Here is a 14687-nt window from a genome sequence, read left to right as displayed (position 1 = left end):
CCAAATATTTATGGTGTCAGATTCAGCTTTGATACATCTGGCTTAGATGTAAGATTGTTGGTAACACTTTAAGATAAAAATTTAATTTGTTAATAATAGTTAATGTATTAAGGCCCGTTCACACCAATAATAATAACCATAATGATAAAAATATAGTTTTAAAATTGTTCTAAATGTAAAAGAATAGCAGAGTCCACACCACAACCATAACAACTGCAGCACATGATTGTAATAGACAACAGTATGGTGTGTTGGTATGGACGCTAATATGGTTATCATTATAGTTACCTTAAAAAGTATAGTTCTAGGTGTGAAAACAATGAACATTTTACAGCAATTTACAATTTAATATTTAACAATTTAAAAAAATATATATATTAAGTCAAGTTAAGTCAAGTCTGCTTTATTGTCATTTCTTCCACATGTACAGTACATACATACAGAGAATTGAAATTGTGTTGCTCTCAGACCCTTGGTGCATACAGATAACACTAACAGTAGAACATTAAATACAGATAATAAAATATAAAGTACAACTATAAAAAATATACAAATAGGTCATGTAAAAAGAAAGATAAGTAAAGCAGAGAAAGAAAGAGTGCAAACCAGTGAAGTAAACAGTGCAGATATAATGATTGTAGTGCAAAAGAGCTTATTCAGTCTGATTAAAGTATCAAAAGAGAGCAGTTCTTTATTTAAACTGACAGAAGAGGTAGTTGAATGAGGTCAGTTAACTGCTGAATGAGGTAGTGAGCAGACCAATGCTGTACAAAGTGTCTGGTGCAGGTTCCGGTGTGTTAATGGGAGCTGGGGGGCAAGTACAGTGTTGCCTGGGGAAAAGGGGGGGGGGGGTCAAGGTCGGGAAGGAGTTCAGCTTCCTCCCTGATGGCAGACTGAAGAAGCTGTGTGACGGGTGACACCTGCAATGCAAAGGGCTTTACGGGTGAATAATTCTGGAAAAATTTTGTTCACTGTTATTTCACACTAGCTATCGCATTAACTAATGTTAACATATAGAACCTTACTGTAAAGTGTATTGGATCCTATAATACTTTTATTTGCCATCACATAAGCCTCATTTGTGCTGTTATCCTTTGCTGACTTCAAAGTGAATCATTATGTTATCAGTTAGCAGACTCAGCCAAGGATAACATGATTTTTGTCGCATAAAACAATGTTCTGTCTCTGAGCACCTCTGTGCTTTGCTGTGGTGGAGAGCTAGAGGAGAACTGATCTGCTGATATTTGAGTGTGAGTGGAGCAGGTTGGCAGTGATGGTATCTCCCTCCCCAGTAAAGACCAATGAGCTCATGTAATTTAGATTAATGGCTGGGGGGGCTTTTCCATGCATGGGACCCTGCCCGAAAACTCCCTAGAAAGTAGAGGATGAATTCTCTTTCTCTCATATAATCCCAATAGCCAGATTCCAGGTTTCCATTTCCATCGTTAACTGCTTGCTCTGTTTAGGATCTCAGAGACCCCAACGACATTTTAATAGACTGGAAAATATACTTAACATTTAACACTCAAGTTGATATTTTCCCCAATCTTATGAAAGTATAAATAGAGTTTGACAAAGCTTCATTCCATGGACAATATTAAAACGCTTATAATTAGGGTTGGGTATTGAGTAGGCCTATAAGTTTCATTTTTTAAAATACCACAATCATATGAGGTATGGCTTCATTAAATGGTTCTCGAACATGCATTATTCTGTCAATGCGGACAAAATCCCGTACTAATGTACTCGATAATACAAAGGCTTTGGCAGTTGACCTGCTGTCTCGCTGCCCTATCAAGGAATGACTTCGTAAGCATGTATTGTGTTTCTATTTGCCAATTAATGGACCTCATTGAAACTGCCTCTACAAAGTGTCTGAAGCTTTTGCCTAAACAGACCTTTTGCAATAACAATAATTGTTTAAAATTTATTTATTATTGAATTCATCTAATGATTTTGCCAATGGAATTGCATTAAGAGAAATCAGAACAGATTTTAATTCTTTTTTTTTAATTTAATGATTTTGCAATTGTTATTGATTTTTTTTTCTGATTATATACGAAAAAACAACAGCATAAAACCATTCACGTAATGACAGAATTTTGATCATTTGTTAAACCATCTCTTCAATCCACCTCTCTCTCTTTCCTGTTCTCTCTCTTCCTTTTTAAATTTATTCAGAGTTCACCGGTGTAGTCTGAATGAGCGTTTGTTTTAAGCACATTCCTTTATCATGTGAAAAGGACATGAAAAGCCGAACAGCCCACAGGAGAGCAACATATCTAAGTGCACCAGAACAATATGACACATCCAGAAGGATAATCGGCCCTCAGTTTGAAGAGGTCACCTTATGACATTTATGCATCCCATTATCATGCTTATGTGCCCCAAATATCAGTGCTGTCCTTGTGGAGATTATGGTGCTTTATCACAATGCCCTGCACCCTCACAGGTGTTGTTTTATGTGGTAATGTTTTATGTGCCATTGTCATAGCCAGTTCCACTCACACAAGGAGTAGTGCTTCAAAAAATGAGTGGAAATGCACTGTGACCAGCTTAATGAAGCCACATGGAGTAGAGAGCAAAAAGGAGCATATTTTCCCGTTCAACATTCCACACTGATTGGTGCCTTTGTATATAATCCGTAGGCGAGAGATCGATGTGTTGGCTTTGCTCCACCGAATGGCTATTGTAAACCAGGAAGGCCCAGAGGGGAATCTTTTCACCCATCAGCTCAGCACAGGCCAGGACAGCGTAACCTGAAAAGCGAGATTTATTTTCCGGGAGGAAAAACAAGGAATGGGATTAGCTCCAGATCTGGGAGCAGAGCTCGAGGAAGCCACAACGGCGTGTGATAAGATCAGGAATGGGAAAGGGGTTAGGAGAGTGAGGGACGTACCTTCATCTCCTGTCCAGCTGAGATTGATCCTGATGCTCCCCTGAGGTTTCTGCCACAATGAAAGTTCAAAGATCAGCTTCTCCATCGCTGTGTCCTTCGCAGATAAACACAGCTAATCAGGCTGGTGTGCAATTGTGGCTGTGGCGGTCGCATTGAAGTTCCTGAAGGACGCATGATATATCGTGACCATATTGAATATTATTGTTTGTTTGTTTTTAAATCTTATCAGCACCTGTCTGATTAAACTGATATGGGACACTCATTTATGCATTTGGCAGACACTTTTATCCAAAGCAATTTAGCCTACAGTACAGTTATGGTATACATTATGCTATGCATTTCCTGGAACTCAAACTCATGACCTTAGCAGTGCTAGCACTATGTTGGACCAGTAGAGCTACAGGAACTTCTGTCACACCATTTTTCCCAGTCTTAAAAGTACTAGAATTTGTTTTTTTAAAAGTACGTTGTAAGATTGTAGACGGCAACTTATGTGTGAATGCCCTTGTCCAGCGAAGCACCCTTTGCAATTAGCATGCTGAGCTAAATAACATTGCATTAATGTGTGGAATGAAAGTAGTAGATCAAGAAATCAGCTAAAAATCTGTATAGGTAATAATATTTAACTTTGTTCCTATGAAATACTACAACTGTTCAAAAGTAAGATTTTTAAATGTTTTTGAAAGAGATCTCTTATTAGGTCATTTATTTTATAAAAAAAAATACAGTAAAAACAGTAATATTGTGAAACTGTTTTCTATTTAAATATATTGGAAAATGTATATATTTGAATATCTATTGCTGTAACGGCAAAGCTGAATTTTCCAGTCGTCGGTGTCACATGATCCTTCAGAAATCATTCTAATATGCTGATTTGGTGCTCAAAAAAAATCTTATCATTATCATGGTTATGCTGCCTAACATTTTCGGAACTGTGATACATTTTTTTCAGGATACTGAAAAGAATAGTTTTTACAAGTCGACTTAATGAATCCTTGCTGAATAAAATTATTAATTAATTTTTTACATTTATTTAAAATTTTAATAAATAAAGAAATCTTGCTGACCCCAAGTTTTTGAATGTTGGTGTATGCATGCAGTAATTTTACCACTGTGAATCATGAATTTTACCAATTTTCACTTTTCACAAGTAATGCACACCTTTGAGACCTTGACTGATTGTAATATGACAAAATATACCAATAATTCAGTTGATAATAACATTTAATAATATAGTAAATAGCTATAAATAATCAGTGAATAGCATTTACTAATTTTTATTAGTAATATAGTTCACTATATTCCGACATTAGGCTGTTTGTAGTCAGGGGGAAATTATTTTGGTGTTTGAGGGGCTTGAATGTTTTTGTGCATGTAAGAACATCTGTATCTTTGTGTGTGTGTGTGTGTGTACATACTTAACCATATTTTTGGGACAAATTTGTACCCAAAAGTGAGCTAAACCTGACAAAATCTCCAAAAACCTCCCTTTGGGGGACGTCCTCATTTGGAAAACTGGTTTAAAAGTAAAAAAAATGTTTTTTTCAGATATTGTAAAAATGCAGAAAGTTTTCTGTAAAGTGTAGGTTTAGGTGTAGGGTGATAGAATATACAATATGTACAGTATAAAAACCATTACGAAAAGGAATGTCCCCATTTAGATAGCTAGGTAAACGTTTTTTTGTGTGTGTGTGTGTGTGTGTGTGTGTGTGTGTGTGTGTGTGTGTGTGTGTGTGTGTGTGTGTGTGTGTGTGTGTGTGTGTGTGTGTGTGTGTGTGTGTTTGTGGAAAGATTGTTCTATTGATGTGTCCACTTCAGCGTAAATCCCGCAGTGCTCATGAGAACTGCAAAGGAACAGTCCCCTCAGTCTACATTCTAGTATCTGAGGAGGGAAAAGAAAAAGGATCTCGGTTTGTCCCTCCTCTCGACTGTACCGCCAAACACATGAAAGAGATGAGCACCACTTGTCTCTGTCTGCCAAAAAGCTTCTTTCTCTTTCCTCACTGTTTCTTTCCAACCCTCTGTCCTTTTTTACTCTCTTCCTCTCACCCTCTCTCTCGAGTGAATGAGTGAGAGGTCGCAATGCTGGAGGTGTATAATGACAGTGTCCTTCAAAAACACAAAGGCTCTTCATGTGAGCTAATGCCCCACCATTTCAGGCAGACAGCTCTGAATAAAGGCCCTGCTCTCCACAGCCCTCGGCTCACTAAACACAGTGCGGTAAAGCCGTCTCGCTCGCCTGTGAATTCAGCTGAAGAACAGACGGGAGAGAGGATGGTGTTAGTGATGAAAAGCTCTGTGTGACTGAACATTCCCTGACCCCAGAGACAACAATTTTTATATAATGCACTTTAAAAAAAAAAAAAAAAAAAAAAAGCCTGCTGAGAGATTTGGGCTGTTTAAAGGACACTTTTTTTTTCATAGATTTACATAGATTTAGTATACATTAATATCTCACTTGTTTCTCCTAGACAGCACTGAGATTACATAGAGAGCAAATGCATTTATTCTTCAGATTTTTCTCCTACATATAATGATCCTAATAATGTGTCCACTCTGAAGTTTTAGAAAGATCTCAACAGATGTCTCTAACAGTACTCAGACTTCACAAGATACTAAATTCTGCAGTCAAGTCAATGATTTCATTGTGAACTTGTGTATTTCCCATCAATTTCTCACAGGATAAATGATCTGAGCTATTCTGTCTACATTCATGTTTATATCTATTATCTACACTTAAAAAAAATGGTGTAGGATTTAGAATTTTCACTCAGAAATTGCGAGCAATTTTCCTAATATCAGAAAGAAGTTACTGTACAAGTAACAAATTAAATTAAACATGACATTTTGAAGTAGAAAGACTGAAATAGTATTTTCTTTTAAAATGTACTCTAATAATATCTCTTTTATTCACAACTTAAAAATTTCAGTGACTAAATATTAACATGTGTCACTTGTTTCTGTTTTGTCTGCTAATTTTAGGATAAACTTAACAGAAAGGTCAATTTAAATACTAAAATGATGAAACAACTGAAGACTCTTTTAAGTCTTCTTACTGCAGTTGTTTTCTTAATCGGTATATTAGTATATTTTCTTAATCAAAATTTGTTTTTTTAATATATATTAGTATATTTGTTTTGTTTTCTAATAAACTTGCTTAAAACTATCTAAATTAAAATATATTATTAATAAATATTTTATAAAATTACTTTTTTTTTAAGAACAGGAAAATAAATTTACTATTGGGTTGAGAAAAATAAACTTGAATGTTGCACAGTTCTGCTGCTCAAGTACATTTATTTTAAGGATATTTTAGTAGATAAAATACTAATTAAGAAAATGTGTATTTATTTTCACCCAGAAAATGAACTGTAAAAGAGCAACCTTCACAAAATGTTCTTCTTGGATGTTGTGTGTGCTCTCACTTCATGCTTTAATTCAGGCACTTCAATCAGTCAACATGTCTGTCAACAAAACTCTTGAATTAAATCCAGTAATGTAATATTAAGGATGGAGTTGTACTGGAACAGAAATGCACTCTTAAGCAAATACCACACCAGAACAGGTGTGACCACATTTGGCCACCAGACTTCTCCCATGACTGTGACTTTGCAATCGTCTGGAAATGCTCCATGTCCCAGTTAAACAAATAGCGTAATTCAGTGTTGAACACAACAACTCTGTTTCTAACGCAGACGTCCACTTGACAAGTCCCAGCCTAATGGTGGTCCACCCTCTAACCCCACATTAACATGCGTTTAATACTCCCTATAGCTCAAGTGGCTGTCTGACCGGCACAACAGCTAGCCTGGAGGAGATAGAGCTGGAAAGGAAAGAGAGAGCAATGATTAAATGCCTAGTAGAGCATCCATAGTGGTTTATTAATGGCTTTTGTACTTGCTTCATGCTCTGAGCAAGCTTGCTCTCTCAGAAGTCTACTTGATCATACAGAAAGAGTTAGAAAAGGGAGAAAAGAAAGAGAGTCAGAAGAGGTGGACCGAGGGGACCGAGGCTCTTTGATGAACATCTCTCATTAGCGCTCCTGACTGAATGCAAGTGTGGAGAGCAGCCCAGGCTGCCCACACTGGTCTGAAATCTGGCAGGAGGGACCGCGGATTGGATCACCACAGCATTAAGTGAATTAGACTGGAAAAAAAGCACGCTGCAGCATCCTGCCATCCTCTATGGCAGTTGCCACCTCGGTGCTGAATGGACAGCTGACACTACACTAAAAAACACTAACTTCTTTTACATTTTTTAATTCTCTCTTTATATTCTCTCTCATTTGGGCAAGTCTGTGCAGTATTATCCTCCAAACTGGCTTCGGTAAAAGCACAGTGAGCAAAAAAAAAAAAAAAAAAGAATGTTCTGGAAAGCAGAACTTCATCGGACATGTCTCCAAGGGTGTTTAATCTCTCATGGCTGGTCTCCATTCCTCCCACAAAAGGGCTACTGGACATGACAGTCACACACACACAGAGAGGTTTTTCCCTCAGGAAAACTTATACACTTTAATAGAAGCCTGTTTTAGGAGTAATTGGAAAAGGAAGAGGAGCGATTGCTGGTGTGAAGGAGAAGTCCAGCTGGGTAAAGAAGAGCTGAGGTGGGGGGGGGGTCAGATTATTATCAAAATTAGTGGGAGGAGGACACACTCCCACAGTCTGACCTTTGTTTTTGTTTGGTTGATTGTTGTTTTTTTTTTTTTTTTTTTTAAGTTAACGATAGATAGATAGATAGATAGATAGATAGATAGATAGATAGATAGATAGATAGATAGATAGATAGATAGATAGACAGACAGACAGACAGACAGACAGAGAGACAGATGTAAGAGAATTAAAAAAATGTATCCAAACTTTAACTGCAGGTACTGCTGAGGTCTAATGTGCACTATATATGCGGACTGTTCCCTCATAGCAGACAGTTCTGTCCATTTACCTGCAACAGCGAGGAGACATCGTGCTCCACTGCTCCTTTCCCACCTCTCTAAGAGAGACAGCTGCAGGGGAAACAGAAAGGAAGAACAGCCACACAGACATACACCTATAGACACACATATAGACACATACATTTACACCCACTCTTGCTTCCACAGCTACAAACACAAGCCATTACCGTCCATCTGCCTCACTGACAGGTGAGCTGTGAGGGCAGCTGAGTGGAGCTATACTAATGAGTCTCTCTCTCGGCTCTAGACTGGGCCGGGGCCACCGGGTTCTCCACTCTTAATGGTAGTGCTGCCCAATGAGCCACCATAATTGCATACACCACACTCCTGACCTCACATGACTCTTTTGCATATGGAGGCCTAAGGTGAATGGGAAGACTACATTTCCCAGCAGCCTCTGTTTTTGAGGACTCCTGACCTCACTTGACTGTTTTGCATATATTTTCAGACACAGGAGAGTATAACAAAGTAAATTAATATCTCTCTTGATAGTCTTACACTTACAGAGGGAATGCTAGCACTGCAGTTCTCTGCAATTTGGTTGCTAGGAGACCTGCACATTTAGAGGGAATGCAGGCATTTTGGTTCCCTTTACAAAAGTTTGGGGTTTGTAAGCTTTTTGTAATGTTTTTGAAAGAAGTCTCTTATGCTCACCAAGTTTGGGGTTATGAAAGTTTGGGGACAGTAAAAACTGTAATATTGTGAAGTACTATTACAAGTCCATACTTTAATAAAAAGTTCAAAAGAACAGCATTTCACTTTCATTTTCATTTTCTGAGATAATTAGGAATTTGCCAAATCTTGCTTTAAATTATCACAAAATTAACAAAGACTGTGGTTTACAAAACATATGAGTGAGCGTGAGTGATGTTCAGCCTTTGTGGAGTAATTTTGATAAAATAAGATATTTAAAGGAAAGTAAAATCTTAAAGGAAGGCATGGATGGAAGAATAAATAAAAATCTTGATGTTGAATTGATCATTTTAGTGTTAAATATGGCTTTGAATTTCTCACTTGTTTTTCAAGTGAGCAACAGGATGGAATTCAAGCATGGAGACTTTCCAAACAGTCCCACAAAATTCCAACATGTCAGAACAAAAGCAATCAGACGCATCAGATCAGCACTCAGGAGAGCGGTTCTGTGTTGGGGCTTTAATGTGATGCATTTCAAAGCCTGACAGGCACAAATGGTGTCTGCCTCTCTCTGACGGCTGTCATCACCTGTCTGCACAGGATGGTCTCATCCAAAGGTCAGAGGTCAGCCATCACCCACCAAACGGCGAGATAGACACTGGAAATGGTCGGCGTGAGAGTGATGCCGTCCTAGGAGAGGGATCCATCACAAAAATGCCATCATCTCTGAGAGCAAGCGCCTTCTACGTGTGGTGTGACGCAAAGCAGACTGGCAAACGCACAGAGGAATACTTTTGCTCATTTTTCACAAGATTTTCATAAATCTGCCAACAAAAAATGAGAGCGAGAACAAGTTTTAAGGAGCGAGATATGCTACTATAGAAGGTTTACTCTACTGAAAGATGTTGTTGAGTGTTGACAGTGTGCATATGTGTGGAAACATGAGACAGGAAGGAGCAGTGACAGATAAGAATACAAAGAGAAGGAGACAGAAAGAGAGGGGTGGGGGTGAGGAAAAGACATGGAGGGAATGAGAGGGACGAGGGAGAGTGAGGTGGCAGAGGAAAGGAGATTAAAGATAAACATAGACAGGTAAGAATAAAGAGGAAACTTTGAACAGCTATAACTTACTTTACCAATGGACAGACCCAGATGTAGTTAGAAGACTTTTTTGGGTTTTCTGGAAGTATGACATCATACGAAAATTAGGGACTGATTCTGGAAAATTTTGATAAGCCGATTGTTATGTAATCAATAAATTGCAGAAAATAAAATTATGTAATATTTGTATAATTTCAAAATAAAACATTTATTTATTTAAAAATTAGAAGTGTCATTAAATGTTTTCAAAGACGAGCTTATAGTTATGTAATTAATGTATAATTTTAATATAAAAGTTGTAATAATGGGGGTAATTATGTAAGTTTGATCTTTTAATGTAATTTTTTCAGTCAATGTATGTGTCTATGGTGGATAACCAGCAAATGTCTGGGATGAAAATATTTTATTTACCTTTTTAAAAATAAAACACACACACACACACACACACACAAATACAATAATTTTAATTGCTACAAGTAAATTTAGATGTCAGAACATCATAAAGTATGACCAATTATTTATTTTTTTAAATGTTTTTAAAGATGAACTTAAAGCAATCGTTCAATACTGGCAAAGGTCATTGAAACGTAAAATAAAAATGAAAACTTGTGGTATTGATACGCAAAAATGGACTTTGCCGTGTATATGCTACGCGATAGGTAGGTTTAGGGTTGTGGGGTAGATGGGTATCATATGTACGCAAAACCTGCATATCATATGCATGCCAACAAATTTCATATCATATGCATGGGAAAACTGTGTATTATATGGACGCCAAACACATGCATATAATATGCACGCCAAAGTCCATTTTTGCGTATCAATACAATGAGTTTTCACTTTTATTTGGCGTACTACGCATTTTCATGAGACTGGCCTCAAAAATTAGGTAACCAAATCAATTTAATACTGACTTATAAGGATTTAAATAAATACAACAAACATAAATAATAAAATAAAATAAAATGCAAAAACCCAAATAATTATTTTTTATTTTTGTAAAATAGTTGTAAGTTTAGAGTGTTTTAGAGTGTTTTGAAGAATAATAATAATACCAAAAAAAATGTTTAATGCAGTGTTACAGTATATGTCATTTCTTTGTCATTATTTGTGAAATTTACTAAAATTTCTGAGCGAAAATTACTATCCTAGACCTGTTTTTATTTTTCACTTTTTAATATTTTTTTGTTTATATTTATTAGATTTAATATCACTTTAAAAAGAAAACAACTTACAATAAGTATATTAAATACTTTTAATTTAAATATTACATATAATTCTCTATAATGTATAATTTTCTATAAACACCCTCTAACCTTCAGTCGACAAAAACCTATACATTTAGAATAGAAAAAGAAGAAAGAGGAAAAAGCAAAAGGATGGAGAAGGGATGAAGGAAAGAGAAAGTGAGAAAGGGTAGAGAGACAGAAGGACATTGACCAAAGCAGGGGAATTAGGGACAAATTTTGCCTCGGCTTTGATCATCATCAAAAGATCACAGGCTTCCACACTGACACATGGAGAGATTCAGCAGGACAAATGTAACATCTTCACTCATATCTTGTCAGTGTATGTGTATGTGTATGTGTATGTGTATGTGTATGTGTATGTGTATGTGTATGCACAGGTGAAGCTTCCTCACAAAGTTTTTTCAGCTAGATCCTCTTATCGATGTTTTTGGAGATTTTGTTGTTATTGTGGATGTTGTGAAAATTTTCTCACAAAACCCTCTCAAAGAGATATTGTGGAGTGTGAAATAGATCCAGGAGCTCTCAGGTGAACGTTAAACCTGCCAGAAGGGAAAAGTACATAGTTATAAAGGGGTACCAACTATAAACCTGAACAGTAAATAGCCTCTTAATTTATGGACACAAGCACTCCGTTACTGGGGAAACGGAAAGACTGGGATCCGGTGTGTAACAGCACCACAGAGACATGCGTGAATGTTTGCGAAGACATTAAAGACAGCCTGTGACTCTTTTAAAAAGGTGCAAGAACATTAGATTGTTTCACAGTCTGTGGACACAAACATTAAGGAGCAATAATACTTGCAGGTGCTCAGAAACAGGCTGTTTCCACTCTAGAACGCTTGAGTCAGCTTACGGCGCCACCTTCTTTGGTTACCTTAAGAGCCTTAGAGACCTCACAGATAGACGCCTGTGATAAAAAGCAAATGTGTTCACAGAACATTCTCTTAATAGTCATGAGAATCAATTAAGATTGCAAGGAATTACACTTTAGTTCCTTTTAACATTTTTTCAAATGTTAAAATAATTTTTCCTATCCTGACTGTTTGAAGAAATAGTTGTGCTGCTTTTCTGTGGAACACCAATGCTAATCTTTTATATATATATGAAGCTCTTATTATAGAAGAATTAAACAGTTCATAGTGACCGAAAAGGAAATACACTGTAGGACAATAAAATAAATAAAATTAATGTGATATATATTGCACATATATCGAGCCATTTGTGTTTAGCATTAAATATATATGATAATTTATATTGATGTTTTTTTTATTGCACATATATCGATATATTTGTATTTATGATTAATTATATATGATTAGTAAAATAGTAGTAATGATTTATTTTATGATTTATTTTAATTATAATTATATTTTATCTCATTTATCTCTTATTCTATATATTTTATTTGGTCACATTCAAAATAATTTTAAAGCCCTTCTCTTTTTTAATACCTATATGTAATATATTTAATATATCTTTATAATGTATTAATGTATCATTTATTTTTATTTATTTAAAAAACAACACAAAAACATGCTTAAAATATTCAATTTAAAGTATAAAGTCTTCTTTTAAATATTGTCAAACGAAAAGGGAAAAGTTTGAAAACTGCTTGAAGAGTTACTTAATTTTATTTATTTATATATTTATTTGTATTTTTTTTTTTTTTTTTTTTTTAGATAGAATTTTATTGTCTGGTGTCCTGGTTTAGCACAAGGATTTTTAGCTCAGCTACTAAAAGATAGGATGTGAGTGATGGATGAGGTTGGAATGAATGAGAGATGTGGAGAGATGTGGTGATGAATGAGGTTTGGCCATGATTTTTTTTTTATTATTAAGTAATGTGTTTTATGTTCAGTGTTTTCCTTTCATTCAAGACAAGCTAATTTTCCCAAACTCTATAGCACAATCAAATGAATATCCTTTGAATCAGAACCCCCATACAATTCAGTCCGAAGCTATATTCATGGTTTTATAATAGAGAGAGAGATGGAGTAGGAAAGAGTGATTATATTCCCACTGACAGCTAAATCAATGTCCTGATGGCAGCAAAAAATTAATGCACTGTACTTTAATTGTATCTGCCGATGTACAAGTTATGAAAAGGAGTTGGCAGAGCCTGTCTGCCAATTCACTAAAGACCTATGTATGGAAATGTCAGCAAGGGACAGAACCAGAAGTATGGGTTGAGTCCGGTCACCGCAGGGCGGGGGCGCCTCTGGCTAGCACATCATGGCGAAGCTGAGTTTTACAGCTCTCATTGTTCTCTGTCTTTTTTTCTTTCTCTATTTTTATAACCAAAGCCCACCTACCAGCCACTAACCAGACCAGGACTCAGAGCTGGGTGAGTTCGGGCCAACAACGCCCAACGGTCACATCACTTTAGCTAGGAAGATTTGAATAAAAGAGGGTGGGAGTGGGTGGAAGGCATGTGGGGCTGATCATGCTATGATCTGGAGGGTCTGGTTCATTAGCTATCCGGTTTTTAGAGTCATCCAGTCAGCCAGGCAAGGATAAAGATGAAGGAACGCATATGGGCCTTGTGGTGCGAGCAAGAGTCAGAGAGGAAAACATGTCAATCCATAGCAGGCAAAATAGACATGGTGAGCGGTTGACGACAGCCAGGCACACTGAACTGTCGCCAGACATGTGAGGAGAGCGCAGGCTACAGGAAGCCATCTTTACCCAGACACCCGGCAGCATAATCTACTAGCCACATATGTAGGGACCTGTCATGTGACTCAGGCTATGTAAACACACACGTTCTGCTGTCTGCCTGTCCTTCACAGATCTGATTATTAGACTGTTATTCCCTGCTTTTCACTAGCCACACACACATCTTGTCATCCATGTTACTCACTTTAGTGGAGGGCAGAGATAATTGTAAAGATAAATAGAAAATGTTTAGTCTTATGCTTTGAAATTTGGTCGCAAACATCTTTGACATTGTATCAGTCATTAGCATTGTAAATAAAATGGGTTGGATACAATTAAAAGTTTGATAGAGGTACACAAAGCCTGATGAAACATCGATAACACCCATGTTAATTATAATGGAGGTATGTGATAATTATGTCAATCAATAAAAATAAAAAAAATAAAAAACTTATAATGTAAATAGAATATATATATAGGTATGTGATAATTGTCAATCAATAAAAATAAAAAAAAATAAAAAACTTAAAATTACTGAAACTGTATTATTTTGGATATCTCATAGGGTCATATATATATATATATATATATATATATATATATATATATATATATATATATATATATATATATATATATATATATATATATATATATATATCTATATTATTATTATTATTATTATTTATTTATTTATTTATTTTGCATTACAATGATCCCTGCTCTCTCCTTTTGTAATCTGTTTAATGTTTGATAATGTTTTTTTTTTTTTTTTTTATTGTGTGTTTGTGTAGTACTAAAATGAGAAAAGAGGACAGTTCAGCATGTTTTACTGTTGTTCATAAAATATATGTTCTTAAAACCTGATTTTTCTCCACCATGCAGCTAGAATCAGCGGAAAGCCTTGCGGATCGGTTTCCTCCACACACATGAATCTTTGAGAAAGAGAAAAGGCTGTTGTCTGTCTGACAGCCAAGAGCCTGCAGTAGTGCTTTATCCTGAAAATAAGCAGGCCTGACCTTAACCATTGGCACAGAATTCCTATATCCTTCCGATTGATCTGAAGAAAAAAAAAAAAAAAGTATTCTTTTTCACCAAACTTCTCTCCGTCTTGCTCTTTTTCAGCCTTGCTTTCTTTTTTCAAGTCTCGCAATGGAAAAAAAAAAATCTCTGAGGGTTCTTACGGCAGAATTAGAATAGT

The 14687-nt window shown here is 36.0% G+C and overlaps 1 long non-coding RNA gene across 1 annotated transcript; it reads right to left on the bottom strand.

Moving 5' to 3' along the window:
• Window positions 1-2102: 2102 nt before the first annotated feature.
• Window positions 2103-8243, bottom strand: LOC122147007. The gene is made up of 3 exons (XR_006161348.1): window positions 7838-8243; window positions 2900-3060; window positions 2103-2759 (listed from the first exon to the last, which is right to left on the bottom strand). It is a non-coding gene; the product is annotated as an uncharacterized LOC122147007 (long non-coding RNA).
• Between the last annotated feature and the right edge of the window lie 6444 nt (window positions 8244-14687).

Source organism: Cyprinus carpio, chromosome A2 (genome assembly GCF_018340385.1).
Source record: "Cyprinus carpio isolate SPL01 chromosome A2, ASM1834038v1, whole genome shotgun sequence".
NCBI lineage: Eukaryota > Metazoa > Chordata > Actinopteri > Cypriniformes > Cyprinidae > Cyprinus > Cyprinus carpio.
Note: the sequence above shows the minus strand (reverse complement) of the source record. Positions and strands in the feature narration are given on the sequence as shown.